The following is a 25,290-nucleotide window of genomic DNA, read 5'->3' on the forward strand; positions in this document are numbered from 1 at the left end:
GGGAAAATGAAGAAGAGCTAGTTGTGAAAGTTAAGGAGAACATGGGATAACACAGGATCTGATCATGGCCAGGCACAAATCAGAAATGCAACCGGCTTGATTCATGGCTGGTGGAAACTGGCCTTGCTGTAAGGACCCAAAGAGAGAGCCGTGTTGACTTTCACCAGCGGAGGACTTGCCTCCACAGAAAGAGCATTGTGGGGAGAAGAAAAAAAAATAAATCACAAAACCACCAGGAAGACACAACCCAAAAGAGAAAAAGAATTAGAAAAAGTACTGAAGTCAAAACATCTGAGGAGCTGGCAGGCAGTCAAGGAAATCCGAGAGAAAAAACAAGGGAAGAAGTCCAGGCCTGGAGGAGGACAAGAAGGCAAGCAGTCCCCCAGGTGCCATGCTCAGGCACAGCAGTACCAGCACATTCCCCTTTCTCCATTTTCACGTCCAGCCTCTACATTATTTATGATGTTTTGTTATTATTGGCAGGGAGAAGTATGTGTGTTATATCCAGCAATCTTAGCTAGGCCGTGCTTCCTTTGTTTTCAGAATGGAAGCCCACATCCTTTGTTTGAGAATCAATGTTATCGGGAGATAAGCACGAAGAAAATGGTTGTTGCCTTTTGACATCTGACAATTAGAAGCATGCTCAGATGGAGAAAACAGGATACAAGCCATGCTTCAGAAGGCTCTGGGAGGCGTTTGGTGCCTGCGCCTGGGGCGCCTTTCCCCAGCAGCTTGCCACGAGGCAGGACCCTCCACCTGCCCAGATCCTCCTGGTGAGAGCCATTACCAAGAAGGTCACCGAAATTACTCATTTTTATGGTGCCTCCTTTTTTTGTAGCACTTTGGCCTATTATGCAAAAGCCCAATTGATGAAATGTAAATGCCCGCTAGATAATTTACTAAAAGACACAAACCTGCAGCTCATCACCGCTCATTATCATTCCCATTCATGGGCAGTCTCATAAGACCGGGCTTTATTAGTGGTGCTTTGCTTACAATTCTGCTGGACACCTCTCCTCCTCCTTCTCCCCTCCTACCCATTTTATTCCCTCTCTCCAAAAGAAAAAGAGAAAAAAAAAAAAAAAAGAGGGGAGGAAGAAAGTAAATATGATTTACTACAGATGTAAATATGAAAGTTCATGTAAAGCTAGCGTTCTGCTTTCATGTCAGACAGTGTTCTGCAGCCACGGTTAAGCTCTGAATAATGCAGATTGCCTCTAGGGGAATATTTGAAAGTGCAGGGATTCAGTTTGTGTACTCTGCACATGAAAGACACTGAAATGTTCATACCACCAAAATCCCTGCCATCTATCCAATTTCCTCCCAACTTGTCTTGTTGCGTGCAGAGGGTCTGTGCTTACTGAAGCAAATGAGTTTAGTGCAAGGGCGATCATTCTGATGTCTAGCTCAGGGCTATTGCATTACCAAGTCGTAACATTAAAGGCTCTTTTCCTAATCATGTCCACCTCATTCCAATTCTTCCTAAACATCATCAAGAAACTAATGTTGATTTTTCCATATTATTAATGCTAAAGAAGTGTAAATCACACCACTAATTGTGGCTCTTGTGCTGTGGCAATACAACAGCTTAATTGTATGGGATTTTCTGCAGGCATCCTATAGCAAATAATGACAATCAGCGAAGTTTATTTGCCAATACAGAGAATGGGCTCCTGAGTTTTTCAGAGCAAAATTGTATAACACTTCATTAGCCGGTAAAGAAACAATCTATAGATACAAATTTTGCCTTGGGGGAAATTAGGACAAAATAGCCTAGATGGGAAGACAAGGAATGAATTCAAAATCTTTCTGTCTACAGTTCACATGTAGGTTAATCCAAAAAAAAAAAAAAAAAGTTCTCTTTTCCTCCTTTCACCGCTAGTGGGAACTGCTGTATTCCCTTACAACGAGAACCACCCGTGTCAACGTCACGGCTAAGAATAGCTCTGGTGTAGTCTAAAGGACGCTGCTATCTGTACCAAAGGTTAATGAACTTTAAGCATTTTTCCTTTTCATCACTCCCCTAGAAAAGTCACTTTTCCCATAGCGAGGCCAAGCCAAACATGCCAGAGTCTTAACTTGTCTATAGTTTTGACTCTCCCGTTTCAAACCCCAAAGAGAGCGGAGAGAGGAGGGTTCTGGTGTCAATGCCAGGATGGGGACTTGCAGGTGTCTGCAGGGGATTCTTAGTCTTTGATATCTAAAATAATTGCGTTTGCATGTTGGCTTTTTTGGGGGGGGGTCATTTTCCCCCTCAAAAACCCCCTAACAAAACCAGAAATCAGCAGTAGCCCAGCCCAGCAGCAGGCTACCCAGCGTGGGGTTTAGGGCTGTGCGTTTAGGAGCATGTGCTGGTGTTGCTGGCTGAACTGTTGGCAGCGCCTCCAAGCCCCTGCCCTATGTGGGGGCTTCCCAGATGGGCAGCTCCATTCGGGAAGGCACCGGGGCTACCACCCCAAGCACAGAGCAAGGAGAAAAGCACTAGGTGCAGGTTTGCAGGAGCATAAGCACACAGCGGTGAGACCCGTCCTGCCCGACAGCCCCGGGGCGCACATGGCACACTGCTGGGACTGCTGCAAATGGCTGTGCCCGACTGCAGCCAGCACAGGGCCGGGCCAAAAAAAACATTCAGGCACACACTTAAAGCAAAGTGTGCAAACAGTCCCGCTGGGACCTACCGCATGTTATTTCTGCACCTACACCCTTCTAAAATCCTTCGCTGCTGAGCCTGACCTGCCCAGCCTCATCGCATCCCACACGAGATGCACAACTGCAGTAAATAAGCGCGGAGATGAATTGCTCTGCGTGAACACAGCTGATAAACTCCAGTCCTTACCACTTAGTTATACATCCAGTAATCACTTCTGTGGCTTCACTTAAGTGAGAATGAAGAAATTTATGGCCCCTAATTCCTCTGAATCCTCATTAACAAACAGTCCAAAAAGGATTTAAAAGCAAGACTTTCTGAGGATCTGAGCTGGAGCTTTAATCTCTCTTTGGCAAATATGTAACAATCCCTCTAATCTTTAATAAAGAGCATTCATTGTTTTTTAGGACTGCGTGAAAACAGTATACTCATTTATCATTATCAAACTTTCCCATCTGCTCTTACAGTGCAACTCTAAAGAATATAACAAAGAAATGTACATGTTAAATTGTATTGACTTAAGCCCAGAGCTATTGGAGATGTACAATTTATTTCAGCGAGGGCATGAAGGGGACTGCAGGCTGCTAGACAGAGTCATTTGTCCAGTGTTGAAAAGACAGTTATCTGCACCAAAATGGCTCTTGGAAAAGCACATTTGCTTTATAAGAAATAAGCTGCCAGGTGAGACCATTCAGCATTATGTTACAGACCCAGACAATAAAACTAAGCCATGAATTTCAATAGTTAACAGATGGACTAATTAGAGACTGAATTCTTTGTGGTTCTAACAGATAACCAGGTCACAGCAAGGTTACTGAGAGAGAGACATTCAGCTTTGCAAATTTCAGTGGATATTTGCAGAGCAGGTGAAGAACTGTACTTCCTAAATGAAAGCCTTAGCAGCAGTGGAAGAACGGAAATGTATTGCATTAGAAACGCGTATCGTGGCCGTATGCAAAAAGTTTCTGCCATTTCAGAAAGCGCTCCTGATCTGAGAAATATTCCCTCCGCTTTAAGTGGGGAACCCAGCTGACTCCAGTAATTATACATCTGAAAACAGAAGGATCATTGAAACGAGCCGCAGCACCGCAGAATAAAAGGAAAAGGCGAGCCGTGGGCAGGTCAGGGGAGATGCTTGTTGTAAATAACAGGAAGGGACAAACTGCTGCTTGCCGCTGGAGTTTTTTGCAATTAGAGATAACTTAACTTAAATATCTACTGGGACATCACACAGAAAAATAATAAAATAAATAGTGAAATAAAATTAAGTTAAATTAAAAAAAAAAGGGGGAAAACCATGTCTACAAGACTTAGGAGTAGCTCATGCTGCTGAGCCACTCAGAGGCCATGGCTGTGCAGCCGGGGACTTTCGGTGGATCCGCACTCACTGCAGGGCCAGATACTCTCTAGGGGTGGGGTGAAGTTTCATGAACTGAGCTTTGTTCTATATTTTAAGCACATCTGTTGCGTTACGTATGGGGAGTTCTGTACTCTGCTGAGGAAATGCAAATACTGGTTTCGAACTCCTGCCTTGCTGTTTTCCCGTGCTTCCGCCTGCCTGCCCCACGTTGCGATGATCTGGAGGGGCTTTCATGGCAGGGTCGCCCTTCTCTCTGAAGTCCATGACTACAGCTCCTAGTACAACCACTCCACAAATCCTACAGACTAACCAAATAAAACACTCACACAATTGGAGTTGGCTCACCCATAGAATTGCACGGCTGTAAGAGTTTTGTGTCTTGATTCGCAGAGAAGCCACGTGGAGGCTTCTGGTGCCTAATAACCCCGGGGTGGCTGCAGAGCAAACCGTGCTGCCACCCTCACTAAGGAGGATCACTGCCTCCACAGCTGTTAACACAGTTTGCTAATCCAAGTTGTGAATCTGTTTGGCCAGGGCAAACAAAATTCATGCTCATGGTTTAGCAGGATGACCGTGTCACTCCATTCAACAGCACAACGTCTGTAAGGTGCCACGACCATTTGCTTCACCCCGAAGTCACGGGTTATGTATGCCTCTGGCCTCTGCTTCGTGCCTTTAACAAAACTCTCCCTTTGCTCTTTGGAAGTTTTCTTTCTTTTTCTCTCCTCTATTCTGCTCACAGTTCAGAGATGCTCTTTAAGATAAAGCTGAGCCTTTCAGTTCAGAAATGCTCCACAGCTTTTTGTTTGCTTGTGTGTTTTAACACAATGTACGAACATTGATAAAACAAACTGTGCAGCTCAGCGGATCTTTTTTTTACCTGTCTTTCACCCATTTACTTGATACACAAGCATGTGAAATACTACCAGCCTCAGGTTTCTAAGCTTATCTTGCAGGCTGTCAGTCAGGAAAAGGCTTTGTTTGAAGGCTGTAAGTGATCCACGAGAATATGGCTTTGTTTTTAAAAAAGGCCTTTTAAGTTTTTCTTTCTTTTCATATGGCACACACATCTTCCTTCAAAGGTAGCCCTCCTCCTTCGGTGGGAGCAGCGACGAGATCACCACACCTGGCTAGCAATTATATCGGGAACTCCTCTCTCCAAGTGAAGCAGATGAAATGCTCATTTCCCTAGAGCTGCTCTTACCCTGCATGCTGTTTGGACCCTTCCTCCTTTTATATCTTTATACCAGTCTTTTTGTCACTGTGCCTTAACATTAACTGCACCTGTTGTGTTTACATGTATGGACCCGAAGGTGCAGAGATGGGTGTTTTGTAAGTGTCTATATAACAGATAGCCACGATCCAGAATTGAATTCTCTGCAAAGAACAAAATATTTATATTTGCTTGTACAGCCCTCATGATTCTCCAACCCTTGACACCCTGCTCTCGTTCCCATGGAGGGCAGCTCGCCTATAAATTCAATGAGATAATCTAAAACTGTATTTATCTCACCCAATTTCGGCTGGTAGTCCTTCTGCCTGTCTCTACAAGGTTGCAGTAGCTGCGATGACAAACTACAACGTCTCGTATCTATAAAGTGGTTTGACTCAAGTAATCCTTGTGTTATGTCAAGGCACGCTCTGTGGCAGCGGTGTCGATGAGATTCAGAAGTCGGCTGAGCTCAGCACCCGGCGGGGGCTGCCACAGGGAAATGCAACAGCCGAGTGGCGAATTTGAGAGAGAACAGGAAAGATCCAATCATAAAATAAAGAAGATTTCACTCTAACGGAGTGAAAGCCGGGAAATCTCGGGATCTTTCCTGATTCCTAGTGAGATAAACCAGCTCTCTGCCTGCCCGTTTCTGAACAGCTCTGCCAGCTGCAGGGCGGTGCTCTGGAGCGCAGAACTTAGCGAACACTTCATTTCTCTAAGCTGATGTTTCCACAAATTTCTTCTTCCCTCTCACGTAAAGGTTCGATTCACAGAGGCAGATGCCCGAGTCTCATCCCTTGCAATAGCAGTTGGCTGCCCGACCGCTTCTGAGAAGCCCTTTGCATGAAAACCTGCCCACATGCAAAAAACATCAGCACATGCTCCTGGTTTCTCAGGCAAGCCCACAAGCACAGCAAGCTCTGGCACAAAGTATCACATCACTTTTTCACTATTAAACCTCTCCCAAGCTTGCTCTTTCCTGACAGACGAAACCATTCAAGCACCGAAAATGGTTATATCAGATCATCTGCCCCATTGGGTGCCAAAATCCTCCCCCCCAACTTGCGGAACAAAATCCAGCGACAGCAATGAGCTGACACAATGGGCAGAAAGCGAGCTGTGACTAGGTAGTCCTCACCATCAAATTTTTAAAACCAAGATACTGGCATGTGAAAAAAAGAATAATACATCAAGGTGACCTTGAGTGTGGGGAACAAGGAGCTATCCCATTATTTTTTTTTTTAATTAAAATTATTATTAAAACACCCAATGCTGAACTGCTGAAACCAAGTCAGCTCAATCTCCCCTTAAAAATTCCTTTTCTCCCCTTCATTTCAGATTGTATTTACAAACTGTAGATGTCTCATTTTTTTCTTGTGTCATTTCATTATTACAGAGTTGAGATCACTAGCCATCTGCAGCTTCATTTCATCAAGCTCTGATTTGTCCTTGGAGCAAGGTCATCCGGGACAAGAACATAAAATGCTGCTTTCCTCAACTGACAGTTCTTTATGCCTTCCTGTAAATATTCCCCACTAATTTTAAATAATTTTACCACTTCATACTCCCCCTCGCACGCACTAAAAAGGCTGATATACACGCATATTAATAAGGATCTTGTCATTTAACCACTGCATGACATATTAGAGGCAATTAATGGTGTTTATTTGCTGATAACACAGGCATTTCAAACTCCAGCTCAAGAATCCTCAATGCTTCATGTGACTTGTAGGATATTAGCGACGGGTCACAAGTTGGGACCCCCCACTCAGGATTAGCATACGGTTGGAGCGACTCTAGTTTGCATCTAGCAGGAGGAACCTGCAGTCGGTGCACAAAAATTACCGGCTGCGACACACCCTATGGTATGGGACTGAGAATGAAACATCGCTAGGTGTGCATGGGTTCATCCATCGAAATAACAGAGTGATATGGTTTTCAGACGCATCGCACAACGTTGCAAGCTAAAACCAAACACAACCAGAACAAGGAGGTTTTGCCCAAATCAGGTTTGACACAGCAGAAATTCTGGAGAAACCCTCTCCAAAGCAAAGGCTGCTGCAAAGCCAAAGCACCACCACCACCCAAAAAAAATAATATCAAAAAACAAAAAACACAACCAAGGTAAATTAATTTGAGAGTCTTCATTAGTAGAATGAAGCAACAGGGAGTAACTGAGCAACTGGGAAGAGCCAGCAGTGGCGCAGGGGGTCTGTCTTCCCCCTGGTCACTGGCTGCAGGTGCTGGCAGCAGCAGCAGAAGGTCCAGCCCCGATGCCAGCCCAAGGCGTGTACCTTTGGGCACCTGGGAATTCACTGCGGGGCTCACGGCGTGGATATGGACACAGGCTCACAAGTAAGGCGTGAGAGTTTGTTACCTGCGCGCCTTTATTAGCCCCAGCAGCCCCACACGTTAAGCTGTGCACTTCACGGGGGTCTCTCTGCAGACGCCCCCACGTGTACGATGTGCGGGGGGCACACAAACCTCCGGTGACTTTACCTGCACAAGCAGACATCCCTTCGGACAGACAGCAGCGGGTTTGGCTCGTGAGGCTGTGAGTGTGCATTTTGTCAGAAGGAGATGCATAAATGCGATCATTAAGGGTGAACTCCCAAGCCACCCCTGAAGGAGATGATCTGGAAAGGTGAGTTTGTTTCACGACTTAGTCACAGGATAAAAGCCGGCCCGAGGGACCAGGAGTCACATCACCGGGGTCGGTTTTCAGTTCCACCATACATAGTTTCTTCACATGACTACGGACAGGTCACTTCATTTCTGTCTCAGCTTCCCCAGAAAGGACTAAAAACTCCTCCCCGGTTACAGGAGATCGAGGACCAGTTCCTGGAAGAGCTCTTCAGCCTCCTGGGACGGTGCCTCCACCGAGAGGCAGAAGGGGCTTGGCCTGGCTCACCGTGCAGCCGAGGTTTTGCCGTGTCCTCCTCCCTACATCTGTCCTCTGGGTCCGGCCACAGCTGGTTGCATCGCCGAGCGGCACTGAATGACACCGACCTGCAATGGTCCCCCGGGGCCTCTGACCTGGCTGCGCGGCTCAGTGGAGCGCGGCGTGTCCCGGCCACACGCCCGCCGGCCCTGCCTCTCCCCTTGCGTGCCGCAGGAGCAGCTGCAGCAGCCACAGGCACGGAGAATCCCTCGGTGCCCAGCTGGGAGCTGGTGGAGGGCTGCGTGCTGCGAGAGGGCAGCCCTGTGTGCTGGCGGGTAGGAAAAAGCAGAACAGGCTGGCTGAGGTAGCCGTGGGTGAGGAGCATAGGGTTTTACGGGAGGTCCTGCTTGATATTTTACTGGGACAGTCCTGCTTCGCTCCGTGTCCTCTCCTGCACCTCTGGCGTCTGCCTGCTCCCACCCCTGTTACATATCCTACTCTGTCATTTACAAGGGAGGAGATACCCTCAATTAAAAATTTATCCACAATGAAAAAAAACATTCAAGTGCCTCCAAATACCTTCTTTGCAAGTCAGCCAACGCTTCCCTGACATTTTCTGGGACTTGGTGCCTCTGTCCCTTAAGAGACCGGGCCTCTAGAAGCACACTTTGACCGGCTGGCCCACCACACTTCTGGGAGGCGACGGGAAGGCCCACGGAAGAAGCAGGATGGCTGGAGCTGGCCCGAGCTCCCATTTCTTCCGCGGAGACACCGCATGTCAACAGTTAACTTCCCTTTGTTCCCATCCGAGTGATTAAGGTTAGAAGCCTGCCTGGTGACATCACCAGAGTTTAAACATGCTGGATATGGTCCAGGGAGCCAAAGTTATTGCTGACCCCATGGTTACTGATCCGCTCTGCAAGTAGCTGATGTCTGCTCTCACTTTATGAATTATTTAATGGGTTAAAGATTGGTCAGGTCTTCTTTATGCAACGTACGGCTACGGAGTGGGCAGGAGGACATAAACATGCACTAACAAGGTTAAAGTCATATACTGTAACTACACTGTCTGTTTTCAGCTTGCAGCTTTATTGACTTAATCATGCCGGCGCTGCAGCCAACAAATCATTAAATCCATTCCATTCTTCTGCTGGTTCCCAACCACAAAAACAGAGGCAGGCAAACACGAAGCGAATCCCGAGAGGGGGTGGGGAGCGGCGGGGTGCGGGGCCGGGAAGAACAGTGGGATCACTATGGAGCGCCGCGCCGGCCCCTCGCTGCCAGCACAAAGACGCCAAATCTGTCTTTACGGACTAAGTGGTTTCATGGTTTAAAGTGACACACTCGTTTGTTCCTGTTTTGTAATGATTAGAGGGAAGGAGAAAGGGGGTGGGGGGGTAAGAAAAGGAATAAAAAGCGAACCCAGCGTCTTCGTGCCGCACCAGCGCGTGTGCGTGCCCTCGTGCCACGCACGGAGCCCTCCCGGCAGCGCAGGGCAGGGCCGGCCAGGAGGGGATCCGGGCGCCTGCTGCACCCCGGGGCGCTCCAGCCCTGCACAACGCTCGCTGCTAATCCGCAGCGAAATGCTGGCGTTAGGAAGAGTTCAGCATAAAGGAGAGAAGACACACGGCACTGAATCAGTCCTCCCGCTGCCCTCCGGGAGCAACTGTGACACTGCGAGGGATGGAAGTCCCCGCTGGCAGAGCCAAGGAGCAGCTTCACTTTCAGACAAAGGCTTTCCTTTCTGACCCGGTACTGACGGCAGCTTTTCACATCCACATTTAGGTCCCCAAGCAGAAGTGCTCAGACTGGCAGCAGGTGTCCCGCCAGAGTCAGCAGACTGTCAAAATGCTGGTTTGAGGTCTGAGTTATCCAGGTTTGAAAACGGAGCTGTCAGCCTACCACTTTTGAACATGTAAGATCCGTATTTGTCACTGCTGTCGTCCTCATTCGTTTCTTGCTGGAAATAATCTTCTCCATCGCCACAGATACAAGCGGCTTGCTCTGCGCCAGGAGAACGTCGCGTCAGGACGCTGCTCCTCTGCGTTACAAGCAGGCTACAGGGGAAGACTTTAGCATCAACTCTTGGAAACCTCCAGACAGCAGCGTGCTTTGCTTCTTTTCGAGATGCTAGACACAGCCCATTTGCAAGCTTCCCTCCACTGAGCGAACGTGCAATAAATTCCCCTTTTTCAGGAAAGACTCAGCTGCGGCAGGAGAGATTCCTGGCCCACCTCTACCTATTCTGAAAAGAAAGAGCAGCCAACAAGCTCCTTATTCCTCACCTCCTGGGTACAAGATGCTTCGAGCACCCTGTAAGGATAACTCAGGTTTCAGTCTGAGCTGCACCACAGCAGACCTTTGTGAACACTGGCATTACTCGGTTTTACATCTGTTTTCGTTAGCCCCAAACAATCCTTCTTACAGTTTGAGTTCCAACCTCGCCTCCTTTTGTTCACCAGTCTCCAGATCCCTGCCACCTAGAGACATCTCCTGGCTCCACGTATTGCAAATAAACACATCATCGCTCGCTGCAGGAGTCAGCCAGAATTCGCTTGGAGGAGCTGCCAGAGGAGAGCCTGTCCCCAGCCCCACACTGCTCTTGGTGGGGAGGCAGAGGAGCACCGCCAAAGGTCCTGCTTCACAGCCTCTGCGCTGGAAAACCAGCACAGGGATGAGCGTGTTGTCCGAGGCAGAACTCTGCCCCGTGGCGCTCCCCACCGCTCTGCCCCCATCTTTCCATCCGTGCACGCTCACAGGCCCTGGATGGCAGAGTGAGGGCCGGGAGGATGGGCACGGCCTCCCAGCGAGCACCTTATCATCATCCTGCACTTATCAACAGGACGTGGACACGCAGAGGAGGCTCCGGCACCGCAGAGGCAGCCGACACGCTGCCTCCCAGGGAAGCGACAGTTGCGGTGGTGTTTTAGGAACGACACACCCAGCCAGGAGTAACACCAGCCAGGCTATTTATAACCCCCGGTTCCAGAGGCTTAAAATAGCTCTGCTTTTGTTTTTACATTTTCAGGCAGATCCACGCTTGCATATCCATGCAACTCCACCAACGGGCTCCACACTGAACACAGCACAGCCGGTCTGGGCAGCGAGGGAAGGCGCTCCTCAACCCCCTGCTGAAAGCAGAGCTCAATTCCCCTCTGCTCCTTTCCCCTCAGCCAAAGTGATCAGAGCTCCTGGGCCCAATTCTGCTTATTTTCACCTACGGACAGGCTCTTCCAAGTCCACGCAGCCAGGGACAGGCAGCTCTGCCTGCAGCAGGAGCTGTTTCTCCCAGGAGGAGCACGCGGCCCCGCGTGCACTGCCCTTATCAGCAGCCGCCGCAGCGTCTCTGAAGGAGTTACCGGGTCCTGCAATAAAGCAATCCTGACTGCTTGGTTTTGTCTGCTGGTGGTGTTTTGTTTTTTTTTAAACAACAAAGGTCAATTTACAGAGGTAGTCAAACAAACCACAGCCGTGCTTCTGAAATGAGAGCTCTCTGTGGCCTCGGCCCAGGCTTTGCTATTTGTTCTCTGCTCCCCGGTGCCACCGTGTACCCCCCCTGGCATTTCTTAATGACGGAGCACCCGCGTGCTCTTTGTAAAACAATTATAAAATATTCAGGGCAGGAGCAAAACTCCTCATCAGCCAAGGCTCCAGCAGACTGCATAGGTGTCAAATGGTAAATCGTCAGGCGTTTGGTTTTAATTGCAGAGTTATTTATACCCTGGAACTTGTTATTAACATAGGACAAAGCAGAACCTACTGCTACCCCTAATTAAAGGGGCTATTATGGGGCTGCAACAGCACGGATGGCCCCAGCCAGACCTCCCCTCATTTGGCAGCGGCGACTGGTGCACGGAGGGACGGGAGCCAGCAGTTTTACCCCATCTCAAAGTAAAACAGCCAACAGCTCCGAAGAGGTCGGGCCCAGCACGTGAGTGTAGGGCTGCTCTCAGCACAGCCCTGCAGCCCTCTTCCTCCAGCCCCAGAGACCTGGCACGAAGCTGTGCTTCTGCAGGAGGTGTCTCAGGGGCGCGATCCCACCTTTCTTTCCCCATCAGCAACTCCTCTCTGACAAAGGGGCACACGGACGGGGCACATCCTGGATCTGGCCGGGAGTTGCACAAGCATCCTTGTTAAAATTCAGGATTAACAGGTTATATTTTCATTCGCGAGATCCTTATCGGCACGGAGAGAGGTTTCCGATTTCACCAGCGCTAATCAGGACGCCACAATGGGTTTCCGGTCCCAGGACGAGGCTCAGGAGCCTTTGTAGGCTGTGGAGCCGGTTCTAATTCAAATCTAGCTGGCAGAGCTATTGGAGGCTGCATGTTGAACAGATTAAAAAAAAAAAAAAGTCACTTACATGCTACTGCACCTTATTTCTAAATCCATTTCGTACAGCCACAAATCCCCCTGAGCACCGAAGCATCTGGTAGCTGCTCCCCCTGTCCGGAACGGCGCCCTCCATCCCGTCCGCAGCTCTGGGCGGCAATGCCCATTGGGGTTTTGTGCCATAAAAGAAATGTGCCAAAACCCTGCCCCGTTCCCCACCTCAACTGCTGGTTTACACCATTAAGGCTACGCAAAAACAAGCAGCAAATGTGTCTCGTGTAAAGAGCTGAGCGTGCCACGAGGGGCCGTGCTCCTGAACGGCGCGGGGAGCCCAGCAGAGGAGAGGCAGCTGGGCTGCCAGGACAGGCAGCAGCAAAGCTGCCCGTGCTGTAATTGTAACTGCGAGGCCAAACAGAGTCCTGAGAGGGAGTATCTGTGTGGACAGAGAGGGGAAAGGCTCGCTGACAACTGGCTTCACCAGATGAGTAAATTAGAGCCGGGTTATAGCCTTCGTGTTCTCCCCCTGCCTCCGCCCCCAAGGACTCTGTGAGTCAGTGGAACTGGAGGAAAAATACACACTGAATCCTACAAGTGCAGGAATTAAAGAGACATCGACACAGCTCGCCTCTGGCGCTTGGTACCAGCTGCAGAATTGGGTTAGCTTGACATTGCTGCTGGAGGTGACCAGACCCAGAAAGGCTGAGCAGCAGGCAAGCAGAGCCCCGCTCCGCAGAGCAGGGGAGCTGGAAGCTGCCGGGCGTCTCCCTGCCGAGGCACGGGGACGCGTTTTTGGTGTTTTAAATCTGGGAGTGAAAGCAATTAAGGAAAAACTCTGCTTCCTGCACAAACACGAGCTTCAGACAGTTTGGGATTAGGAGGTGGATGCAAATCTGCAAGAGCGGTCTGAACGCACGCACGTCTGAGCGCCTGAGACCCCGCAAGCCCCCCAAGGTGCAGCAAAGCCCTGCCACACTTTGGTGCCGGATCTTTTTCAGGTGAGGACACCGCCAAACCAAACCCGCTGCCAGCCACCGGCCCGGGAGATGGACGCAAGCGGATATCACAGCTCCGAAGAGGAAATCTCAGATGTCTCATAAATCCTGCTGCCCGGAGCCCTGCACAGCCGGGGCACTTGCTCAGCGCCTCGCCGGCTTCGCCCGCTCTGCCAATGCGTGAAGGAGTCTGCGAGGTGCCACGGCTCAGGGTGAATCAGGGCCAGGAAAGGGGCCGGCTGCCCCTCTGAGAGGCCCCAGAAATCGCGGCCTCATCCCCCTGACACCTCGAAGGTCAGGACAGCGCAGAAATGAAACAGCGCTGGGGAGCTGGGAACTCCTTCCAGCTTCGCTGCACGCGGCCCAAGGCGCGACTTGAAGGCCACATTTATTCACTGCCAGCCTTTGGCTTCTGACTGCCTGGGCAGGGCTGTGGAGAGGTCACTGCTCTGCCTTGGCCGAAGCCGTCCCTCTCCCCTGATTTCTTCCCTTCCCCTCCCCGCCGGCTGCCCTAAAACTGGAACACCCCAGCCACCAGCCACCAGCTGCGGCAGGGGAAGGCGGCGTTCAGCAACGCAGGTCGGAACGGAGCCAGACGCAAGCAGCACATGTCTGGGTTAAGCTGCAGAGCCCTTTTTCCTTAATACTTTCCTTTCTCTCCCCGTTTGCTGTGGGCGTGCAGGGAAGGGCAGAAAGGCTGCCGCAGACGGGCCCAGCGAGCTCTGATACTTCTCCCAGCTTGGCGAGGTTCCCTCAGGGCCGGAGCTGCGGTTGCCGCAGGGGTCAGATAGGAGGAGGGAGGACAGGGGAGGGAGAAGGGGAAAAAATGAACAGCTGCAAACCAATTACGGCTGACTCTGCCGTCCTGTCCAACGCAGCCCGTCAATCTAATTCAGCCTGGTGCCTCTCTTCCTTCAGCCGTCTGGTGCCTGCCTGGGATTCAGGAAAGGGGCTGTCTGACTGCCCACTTTGTCTCACAAGCCAAAGGGGCCCTTCCCAGCCACAATTTCCAAAGGAAAGAGATCTTGGCTGGCGGTGTCTCTTCTCTTCTGAGAAAACAGGCGCTGAATGTAGTGGCAGCAGCTTTATAACCCTCTCCTGCCCTTCCTCAGCAAACAACCCAAGTGGAGTTTGAGCACGGGAATGACCCCGCCGGCTCCTCCGCTCGGCAGTTGTCTCAGCACAATGAATCAATTAGCGGCCGATCATTATTGCGGTAACTCTATCTTGCAGCAGCAAGATTTCATACACAGATAGAATAGGATGTTTTCTGCTCGTTTCCTTCCTGTCATTCCAATCACGAACTACTGTTAAAAATACATCGCATTTACAGCTCGGGATGTTTGCGGGCGTGTGCTCCAGCTGCCCAGATGGGCGCCTGGGCTGCGCTCAGCAGGTACACGGGGCTGGTGATGATGGGGGGCAGAGAGCACAGCTGGGTTAGGCACTCACACGGGGTGTATGCAGAAGGTCATCTCGTTTTCAAGCTCCTAATCTAAGGGATTACTTTAATTCCTTATTCTGGCCAACTGTTTTGGTTTATAATCTACAGTGCAGGATTCCTTCCAGCGTGTCTAAGGTGGTACTTGCCCGGGTATTTCTTCAGAAATTGGCAAAACTGTTCTGTCTGGAAGGGGTTAGTGTAGCACTAAAAGCTTTTTAGTGCCCAGTCAGAAGGAGAAAATGGGCTCTGTTAAGAGAGCAGAGCACAATTCAGTGTACTTGTGGTTAAGGTTGGCAGTAATCTAGACAGCAGTTAGGAGGTACCCTCCCTCTAGTTTAATCAAGATGGAAATAGGCTAAAATGTGTATTTTAAATGCACTTAGGCAGCATTTCATCTTATGAAAAGCCTCAATATTGTTCATTACCATAAGCAGAAGAAAAAAAAAATCACAGAGAGAGCAAGATTTTAGCTCACCGTACTCAAAAATTCTTCATAGAGTATGAGATCTGAGGAACCTCAAACAGCCCCTCTGTAAGCTCAAGCACAGCGGTGCTACCTACGGCTTCAACCTCGAATGGAGGAGCACAACCAAGCCAGGAGTCCCTTTCCCACACGGGGTCTCTGATAAAGGTTACGGATCTTTTTAATTCAAAAATTACATAGATGGACAGGAAAAAGCTCAGACTCTGAGCTTTTGGATTCTCGGGTTGTCCATTTCACCCTCATTGCCAATATTTTTTCTTAATCATAAAAAGATCTGATTAAATTGTCAGGTTTTCTTTTAACAAATGAAAAATTGAACATAAATAAATGTTGGGGATTTTAGACAAAGTCTGGAACTTTGGGAAAACACCAATGCATCGAGCAATCTCTCTCTTTTTTTTTTTTTTCAGCTGAAGAAAGATTTACTTACATTTCAGGACCATCACACAGGCTATGGTGATGTTATCAGCATTTCTCTGTTCTTGCTGACCTTAAGTACTCTTAAACCATTAAATGCATAATATTTTCTGATAATAGAATGCCATTCACATTTCAGTCCCAATAACTCACTTTAATGAGCTAGGAACCTACACACCAAATGAGCCCATCTCTGTTTGAGAAATATTAGCCCATTTTGGGGAACCGCGGGATCGCAGCGAGCAACCTCAGGAGTCCCAAAGCGTGTTCCTGGAGAACCCGTAACTCCCACCTACATCCAGAGGAATTTGAGATGCGGACGGGTTGCACAAGCAGATGTTAATCTGCAGAGAACAACACGGGCATGGGCAGTCTGCATTTTTGCTTTAAGCAAACAAGAATCAACAAGACTATTAACGACAGCAAACAGCCCCGGTTTCTAGCTGCACGTAGAAATTGGCTTTAAAAACAAGCGTATTCCTTAAGTGAGTCACTGCATCGTAAAGAGAACTTTTACAAGAAACTTCTCGTTGTTTACAAAATTCCCCCCTACATATCTTTTAATTCATTCCTTCCCACTCACACCACACATACTAACCCGGGAAGGAGAGCCGTACGAGACAGAAACCTGACGCTTCCATCAAAAAAACCCACACAGTCATCGACATTTACTCCGGGCACCTTCACTAACAGGCTCTCCGCTTTTTCTGCAGTCGAACAGCAGCCGAAATCTGAGCAGAGACTTTCTTAGCGAGCTACCAGGAGGTCGCCCAGCCTTCCCCTGGCGTGGGGAGCCGCGGCTGGGTGGATGCTGGAAGATGCCCCCGTGCTGCCGCTCTGCCCGCAGCGCTCCCCCGGTGCGGCGCTCGGCGCAGCGCTCTCGCCCAGCCAAGGACGAAAAAATACAGCAGGAATAGCTTAATTCCAGCTCTAAATGAGCTCAGCGGGGAATCTAAACAGTCAAGTCAATTGCCAGAATCTGCACTTTTCAACCTCGTTCTGCTCCTTTGATCAGCCTGAATTTGGAGCTGCAGCGATTAATGGACTAATAGAGGAAGTCACAGGATGCCTCTCGGGAGGAGAGGGAAAAGAGAAAAAAGTAGCTCATCCCTGCTCTGCATCTCCTCTGCACAGAAAACTGAAGTACCACTGCAGAAAGTGAGCCGAAAGGAAGGAGAAAAAGGGGGCTGTCTGAAATAAATGATAATAATAAAGCCCGTAATTCATTAATTGCTTAAACATGCCTTTTGAAGCACGGGTAAAAGAAAACAGACTATCCAAATACAAGTGCCTTGTAAACTGCACTTCAATCCAGCAGAGTAACAGTTTATACTTAATAATGCCAGAGAGCACAGGAAATATTAAACACATTCATTAGGCAAGGAGAAGCTTCCAAAAGCCCTGAGTCTTTAAGAACCGGGAGAAATTGATTTGTTTATGACAGGGATGTGCACTACTGGTATCCCAGGATAGCATGTCCTCATCTGTCTGCAAAGGGAAGAAACACATTCACATAGCAGCCTGCAATCACCAGAGAAAAAGAGGGGAAAAAAAGTCTTTGGTGAGAATTTTTTTTTCCTTGCTTGCTTTTGTTAGGCTGTGCCTGACAGGGGGGCACTCGTCTTCCTGCAAGGGGGAAGCTGTGCTTCTGCTCCTTGTGACTAAAGAAGCAAAGCCCAGAGGACTGCAAGCAATTGGGGGACTGATTAAAATGTGAAGTTCTTCAGAGTTTGGGACATTTACAAAATGCTGGTACTAGCCCCAGAAAAAAAAAAAAAAAAACAACAAAAAACTACACAGAAAGCCAAAAATCATTCAAACATAAACGTGAACTAAGGTAGGAACACCAAAGCTTCCAACTCTTTTTTTTTTTTTTTTTTTTTTTTTTTTTTGTGGCAGAACTAATCTGCCTTTGCCAATGATTACGTTTGCCCTTTGCTGCATCCTTTTTCTCCACCTCTGGTCTTGAGCATACAAAGACGTGCATACATGATTCACTCTGCTCTCAGAAATAATCCTGCAGCCGTCCTGGGCTGACCTCCCGCTGTGCAAATTTAGGTGTGTGCGCTTGAATCTTTACAAGACCAAGCCTCTGAAGTAAGGTGGCAGCCTGGGATATCACACGCACTGCTCTGCCTCTGTTACAGGGCTCCCCTCCTCGTGTGGGTCCCTGAACAATTCTGTAAGGGGGGAAAATAGCTCGGCACAGCTTGTCCATAACCTGCATTCAAATCTGCATCTGCCTGACTCTGATTTAAGGTATCTCATTTTCATTATTGCAGTGACAACTGTTAAAGCACTGTGCCGGTCAGACAGAGAGCACTACTCACGTTACAGCATCGCATTCCCTATCTCGGGCTTCTAACATCTCCATGTGCAAAGGGTTAAATTGTAATACAGGATTACTTTTTGTTAGCAGTCAGCAGAGCTTCTAAGAATTACATACTGATATGATAATTTTTGCCTTTAGATATGCTATAAAAAATTTAACCTAAAAATGTACATGTAATAGAGTGATTAGCCTTCAAAGCCCTAAGAAGAGCTGCTTCGTTCTGATTGTGAATTTCTATCAATTATTAGTGCAGGCTGCTTGAAATAGCCCAAAGTGCTCGAGACAGAAATATTGCAAAGCCAACACGGCAGACTGATATGCTTCCTAAATGGCCAGAGTTTTTGAAGACAGCTCGTAATAGTGTTTGGCTTTCAAACCTTAATGTTAACAGCTTTGATGGGACTGCTTCTAATTTGTATTTAAGACCCATTACCTCTTCCTCTAAGCAATCTTCGTGAGACATCATTTGTTCCAGGGGGATATTTGCCATACAGAGCAGATCTGTAATGGCCGTTAATTCACACCATTTTGCTCGCTCCTATATTAATCAGCAAACTGTGAATCATCCCAGTGTTTCCAGACTCGCAGATGTACGAGGGAACCAACGAAGCCAGTTCAGTTTCTCTCCCCATTCAGACGCGGAGACAATATCAGTTCCTGTTTACAGCCACTGCTTTGTTTTCCCCCACCCACACACTGAAATTTCTCCAAAATGCCCAGAGAAAAAGAAAAAGAGACTGAGTTCACTTTACCAGGAAAGTTATTTCTAGGTATTGCATCTGAAACAAAACATGTTTGTACTTTTATTCGTGTGCAGCCTCGACTGCAGGGAGGCAGAAATGACAGAGGGACAGACCCGAAGGACAAAGTGGGCAGCCCGTGTCACCCCACCCTGCCGAACAGCCGCACACGATTTATCGCCAGCTGAAGGACTCTTTCATTTCCCTGACTGCTTTTTATTCTAATCGTTGGAGTAGCCTTTGCTTCTCTAAGTAGCTCTGCCTTGCGAAGGGCAGATGCAATTTTGGGCTGCTGCACAGCCATACTGGGTGGAAACAACCCCCAAAACAAGGGCACAACCCATGCAATCTCCGTATCCTGGCAGAAATTATTAAAAATAACTTGATTTGGGCATCGAATTTGAGAGAGTCAGTAGAGCATGGGTTGGGGGACACACCTGGTCAGTGCCAGAATTAGGGGTGCCCTGACTTGTAAGTGAGGATGCAAGCAGAGGGTCTCAGCAACACGAGCAGTGCTCAGGGCTGGGTATTTTTAAGACTGGGACACAGAAAGGAGGTGCACTCGTTATGAAGCCGTCGGTCACAGCAAGAAGGTCCCTGAGTCTTCCCCTTTCACACTGCGATTTCTAGGATGTTTGTAACTTCACTGCACCTAAGGGCACAGTTGAGAAAAAATACATGTTCAAACTCTTTTCTCAACTGCTTATAAATTAAAGATTTCTGCATAGGGATCTTTTTTTTTTTTTTTTCTCTTTGTGGTGATGAAAAAAAGAAAAATGGGTTACTCGAAAAAAAAAGAAAGCAAGAAAATCTGTAGCTGGGGCCTGATTCCGCCAATGTTTAGCCCAGAAGCAACCAGGGATGCTGCTACCAAGTGAACTAGAAAACCAGGGAGAAGCTGTCCACTGCGGCTGGCAGGATCAGGGTGGTTTTGGTACAACCGGGTGTCACAACACGGTTTCACATCAGATGAATCAGACACTTCAGCATGGTAGCACCACTTTCCCTATACATGCGAGAGAAGAGCTTCTCTCCTACCCCCACTGCAGAGCAAAAGGAAACAACTGTCTGTTGCTTAAAGCTCAAAACCACAAAAGCATTTTTTTTCTTTTAAGAGTTGATGCAGAAGCTGTGCCTGATGGCACACTGCTCTGCTCATCCCACTGCTGCACAGCACCGCGAGGACGGGGCGCACGGGGTACGGCAACCAGAAAAGCTCTTTAAAAGCAGCCTGTCCGGCTGAAATTTGGTGACTTGTCCTAAATTTCTCCAGGATAAGTCACGTTTCCATCTACGTGTTCACAGCACATAAGCACCACTACTTCCTCTTTTCTTTCGCCACCGAAAAAACGGACGCTGCCAGGTCAGGCAGTACACACACCGCGCTCTGCTCCTGCCGGGAGCGATGAGAAAAGCCCCCAGCACCCCCATGGGGGTGTCTGCATCCTAAGCACCAAACACTGGGCAAAACTTCCTCCATTTTATTAAAACTTACCAGCTAACGAGGGAAAGACTGGACCGTGTAGGGCGCTGCAGCTTAGCGGCGCTGTACGGCCCCGGCACATTTCGGAACCACGAGGGGCGGGGGGCTCCTGGCACCGTGCTCAGGATTGGGGCTATTTAGCAACTTCTCTGCAGATTACTCCCCCTAGGCTGATGTGCTACGTGAAGTCCAAACTGCTTTCAGCACGACAGATAGCTAAACTGGAAGGAATGATGAGTGCATTAGGCAGAGCTGCTGGAAATAACAATGCCTGTAAATGTCTTAAAACACTCGCCAAAGACGGCGAAGGTTGAGACGTGGCTACAAAGACTCAACTGCACCAGAGAAATGCTTTGAAATACTTGCACTCTAATGTAAGAGGACACATGCAATTTAAAAAACAACATGAAAGAGCAACAGGGTAGGAAGATCAGATCTGAACTGATTTATTCTTTTTTTTATCTCAACTCCTGCAGGTCTGAGAACACCAGATTACTGTTGGCGTGCTCAGGCCCAACACCCCGCTTCTTTCCACAAGTTTACTCCTTTCCTTCCCAAACTCACCCAACGTCACTTACTTGCAGGGGAGGGCAAGGAAGGGGAAGGTGGCAGTGCAATCGTTTCAGCGAAGCTCCTTTGAGGCTCTCTTGAGAGAAGGGAGGGAGGTTTGAAAGAAAATTCCAACACCGTTGCAACTGCACAGCTAAATATAAATTCAGAAATGACCATTCAAGAAGATGTTTTTACATCTGCGGAGAGGTCAAACTCCAGGCTCAGCCTTATTGCTCTCTGTAATCCAGATTCATCACCAGCTTCCTTTATTCGCCTAGTCAAAGGCACTTAATTAGCTGAAGGGCTTGTTGCTGTGCCTTCAAAAGCTCTCCACTCCCTCAAAGGCTTTGCTCTGGTATTGTGCTACCATGGCCCTTTGAAATCAAATCTGTTTTTCTTTTCCACAGCATTAGTAAAAGGAAAAAAAAAAAGCAATATTTTAAAAACTTTTTTCAGTAAAAAGAAAAGGAAAAAGCAGAGAAAAAAGAGATGATGAGCAGGAAAGACCACGCAGAACTTCATTCGAAGTGCCTTTAAAGAAAGGTTTGACACTTAAAGAAAAAAGGGACGGGTCGGGGAGGTGGGTAGAAGAAAAAACAGATAAAGCTGATAAAATGTGTTTCTTCTAGCCTTAATAATACACGACACTGCAATTTGTTTTATGTGTTAGGAAGACTCCTTGCGACGTCTTGGAAATCCCAAATAAATGTGATTTTTTCCCTGTATTTACAACACGATTGCATGTACTCAGAGGCTGGGGGCTGAGATCTCTGCTTTTCCAAACACTTAACCAATCTGAGCTGATGAACGTAAAATGCTGCTGAATCAGAACAGTCCCACCTACCATGCACGGTGTGGTGACTTTTCGTGGGCAGAAATAACTACACAGCAGGGAACAGCCAGGAATCGCTCTGTAGTATTAACATTTCTATTAATATTATATTAATAAAAGCTGTATTTTGTATTCCATTATATTTATTTAACCTTTAACATCGAAGCTCTGGGTCAGTTTGCTCTTTGTAACAGTGCACTTCTGCAGTTTTGTTTCTATATTTAGAGTGCTCATGCTCAGAAACAAGACTTTTTGTTTATTTTTTTTTTTCATTGCTCCTAGTATGTTTAAGCCAGCTCAGGGGTTTTGGTGTATCTCCTCAACCTATAATTTACTCTGCCAGCCCAGATACTGTATGGCTGCTTTTACCACAGTTAAAGAAACACTATCTGGTCCTTTGCAGAGCTTTTTGATCTGCAGCGTGTTCTTCACTATCTCGTGCAGTCCACGTATAGTAAACTATAGCCATTTTTATTGCAAATGATATTATTTCTCTCTGTTTCTTCTGCTATAATTTTTCCTCTTCCATCATTTTTGGCAATGGAGCTGAAAGAAGCGTACCCTTCGCTGACAGCCCAGTATACAGCTATCTGGATGTCAGCAGGAATGCGGCGAGCTCTAAGAATAGCACATTTGGTTCCTACAGAGCAAGTGCAGCTCAGAAATGCACAGCGTGTCACACCCAAACAATGGCTATTTATTATCCATGGCCCCTCAACAAAACAAGCTTTTAAATTGTGTTTGCTTTTAAGCACGTTACGGAGCTGTGGGCAATGCTGCCCTCCTCCCCAAGGCCCTGAAACTTTAACTTGGGCAGACTCGGGCTTGGAAAACCAATGGTATCCCCGAAAGGTTTCTTTTATTCCAGCCTGAGTGAAATGCAAAGACCAGCAGCTCCCCTTCCTAGCATCAGGAGAACCCTCCCTTCCATTCCCAAGGACCTGTTTCTGTTCTTGTATTGGCGAAAATAAAAGAGCTCTTCTGAAAGCAGTGGTGTGGTATCGGCACGGCTGAAGGTAGAATTGGGCCCACTATTTCTGACATGCCGAAAGGGACGACCTGCAAGTACCAACTGCATTTAGACATGAAAATCAGGGAGATGCCCAACTACTCAACCTGCCTGGGCAGATGCAGCCTTCCACTCACCCCGAAGCAGCCCACAGAAAGCCAAGTGGTGGAGCTGAAGCCCACAAAGCAGTGTGAGATAGTTCAGGAGACTCCTTGGCTCTCTGGCATTTAATGCCGTCTTTATATCGGGGATTTATGAGTCCAGACCTCTGAGTGTAATTTCACTCAGCAAGCATCAGTACTACACGAGTAAAATGAAAACCTGCACGTATCCACGGGAGCACTGCGAGCACCACCAGGCTTTGCAATATCACACAATGCGAGCTGTCAGTGCCGAAATCAATATCTGTCAATGCTCAACAATAAAGACGTAGTGCTTCAGATGTGAAGAGATTAGGCGTTATCAGATTTACCAGTTGTCCAGGCAAGATGGGCTGGGGGATGCGGACTGATTGCACCGAAGAGATGTAATGTTAAGCACAAAAAGCATGCAGCTGGGAGGCACCGGGAGGAACCCAGCTCGGGCAACGTGGAGCCTTTGCTTTAGTACGCGTTGAAACAACAGCAAAAAGCTCTCTGGGTCTATGTCACAGCCGCTGCTCTCTTCCCCATGTTGCTCTGCCTGCTACAAGGATCAAATTTCATGGTTTATTGTTCTCCCTCCAACTGGCCACCATCCACATTCTTCCTCTGCACAAAGCTGCACCTCTCGCTCAAAAGAAGGGAGCACTATGCCTTCGTTTTATAAATTTTAGTCACATTTACAAACACACACACACACACACCCCGAGTAAGGAGATGACTTTTAAACACTAAACAACATTCCAGGGAACGCTGCTATTTTTCTTTCAGCATATTTCTGTGAATGAGGCTAAAAAAGGCAATTTTCCACCAGGCAGTTACTGATTTTTGAAGACGGAGAAGTTCTCTCCCGTCTTCTGAGTCTTTAGCTTCTTGCCTTTTAATGAAACAATTGCTCTATGTTTGAGGAGTCCTATTCATCACCAGCCTTAGGAGAGGGTTGGCACTGCGACTCTGAAAAGCTCAAATTCTGCTCAGCCACGCTGCTGGAAATCACACCCGCAGCCACTGAAGCTACTTGGTGAGAGTGCACTAAAACACAGCAGGCTGGGTCCCAAACTCCACTACATTTCGATGGAGGTAAGAGATCCATTGCAGATAAATAACAGATCTACACGCTACGTTCAAACAAACAGCAAGTGTCCCAGAATGTTAAGGTTTCATACCTCAAATATTTTTCCATTTTCTGTGATTCTTTCACTCAAACAAAATATAATTTTTTGTCATTTGCTTTTAATTCAGCACTCAAGTTCAATTTTCTCCTATGAGATTCGCAGTAAATTATCAAAACCCAGCAAAATGTTCTGCTCCTGAACATCCACCATCCTTCTGAGGCAGCTCAGCAGACTGTAAAACTGAAGCACCGTCATCTGGCCTGTAATTAATGTAATAAGTCTTACTTGTAAAATGAGGGAGGCACCATGAGCTTACCTAACTCGTCTGAAAATGTAAGATGCTCATCACCTGTAATCATTGCCTTAACTGTCCTTGATCACCACAGATAGTTGCCAAATTATAGTAACTCTCTTTCTGACACTAAGAACCAGCTGAAAACGTAGCCCAAGCAGAGCAGTAGGAAAGTTGTTGAAGAGGGGTGATTTGGGCCAATTAAAGAGATTCACTGCAGGAATTTTTCTCCCTTTTTTCCCCTGGTTAATCAGTGATGTAGGGGTTCAGAGGTGCAAGACAAAAATGCAAAGCAGGGAAATCTAGGGCACAGGAAACCTCAGGAATCCAGCAGGGACGTGGCAATTCCACACACCCAGCGGGGAGCCAGAAAAAAAAAATAGGCTCAAAGGTTATGGACATACGATCAAAAGCGATCATGTTACTGCAATTTAACAACTTAGCAGCCATCATCTGAGGTGCAGTAAAACACCGTGAATGTATTCTTCACCCACATTGCCTCCAGAGTAAACCATCTGATTGGCAGTAGCTCATGGAGCTGCAGCAGCTCTCTCACTTTCAGTTGTATGCCCATGCTCTGGGGTCCTAAGCCCCAAAGTCCCTCTGTGTTGTGTGCAATTTGGGTCCTCGCACGCCTAAAGCAACATACCAGCTTCAAGCTTTTATTGAATCAGGGGCCTCTCACTGATAACTCCTTAAAGGGAACGATGTATTCCGTATCATTACGTGCTACGTATGTGGAAAAGCAAATTCAGCAAGCCACCAGCTTCTCCCACCTGTTTTTGGCTGCTGCCTCAAAGCAGGGGAGCACTGAGTCTGCACAACTTTGGGTCGATCTAACAGCACAGTGGAAACGCACCTCATTAATTTACCACTAAGAGGCTGACATTTAGCAACCATCCCCTTGTTTCTCATTGCTATCATAGGAAAAGGTTCCACCAAGCCACCCACACTGAAGAAGTCCATCTCCATAAGAACTGGACACTTGGCAGGTAGAAGAGCAAAGAAACCCAGGGCCTGGAGTG

At 47.8% G+C, this 25,290-nt stretch overlaps 1 protein-coding gene across 5 annotated transcripts in view; it reads right to left on the bottom strand.

Annotated features, from left to right (window-relative positions):
- MAMLD1 (mastermind like domain containing 1) overlaps window positions 1-25,290 on the bottom strand; it is a 254,146-nt gene that overhangs the window by 4,729 nt on the left and 224,127 nt on the right. The gene's annotated exons all lie outside the window — the stretch shown is intronic.

The sequence above is a fragment of the Anas acuta genome, chromosome 13, assembly GCF_963932015.1.
Source record: "Anas acuta chromosome 13, bAnaAcu1.1, whole genome shotgun sequence".
Classification (NCBI taxonomy): Eukaryota; Metazoa; Chordata; class Aves; order Anseriformes; family Anatidae; genus Anas; species Anas acuta.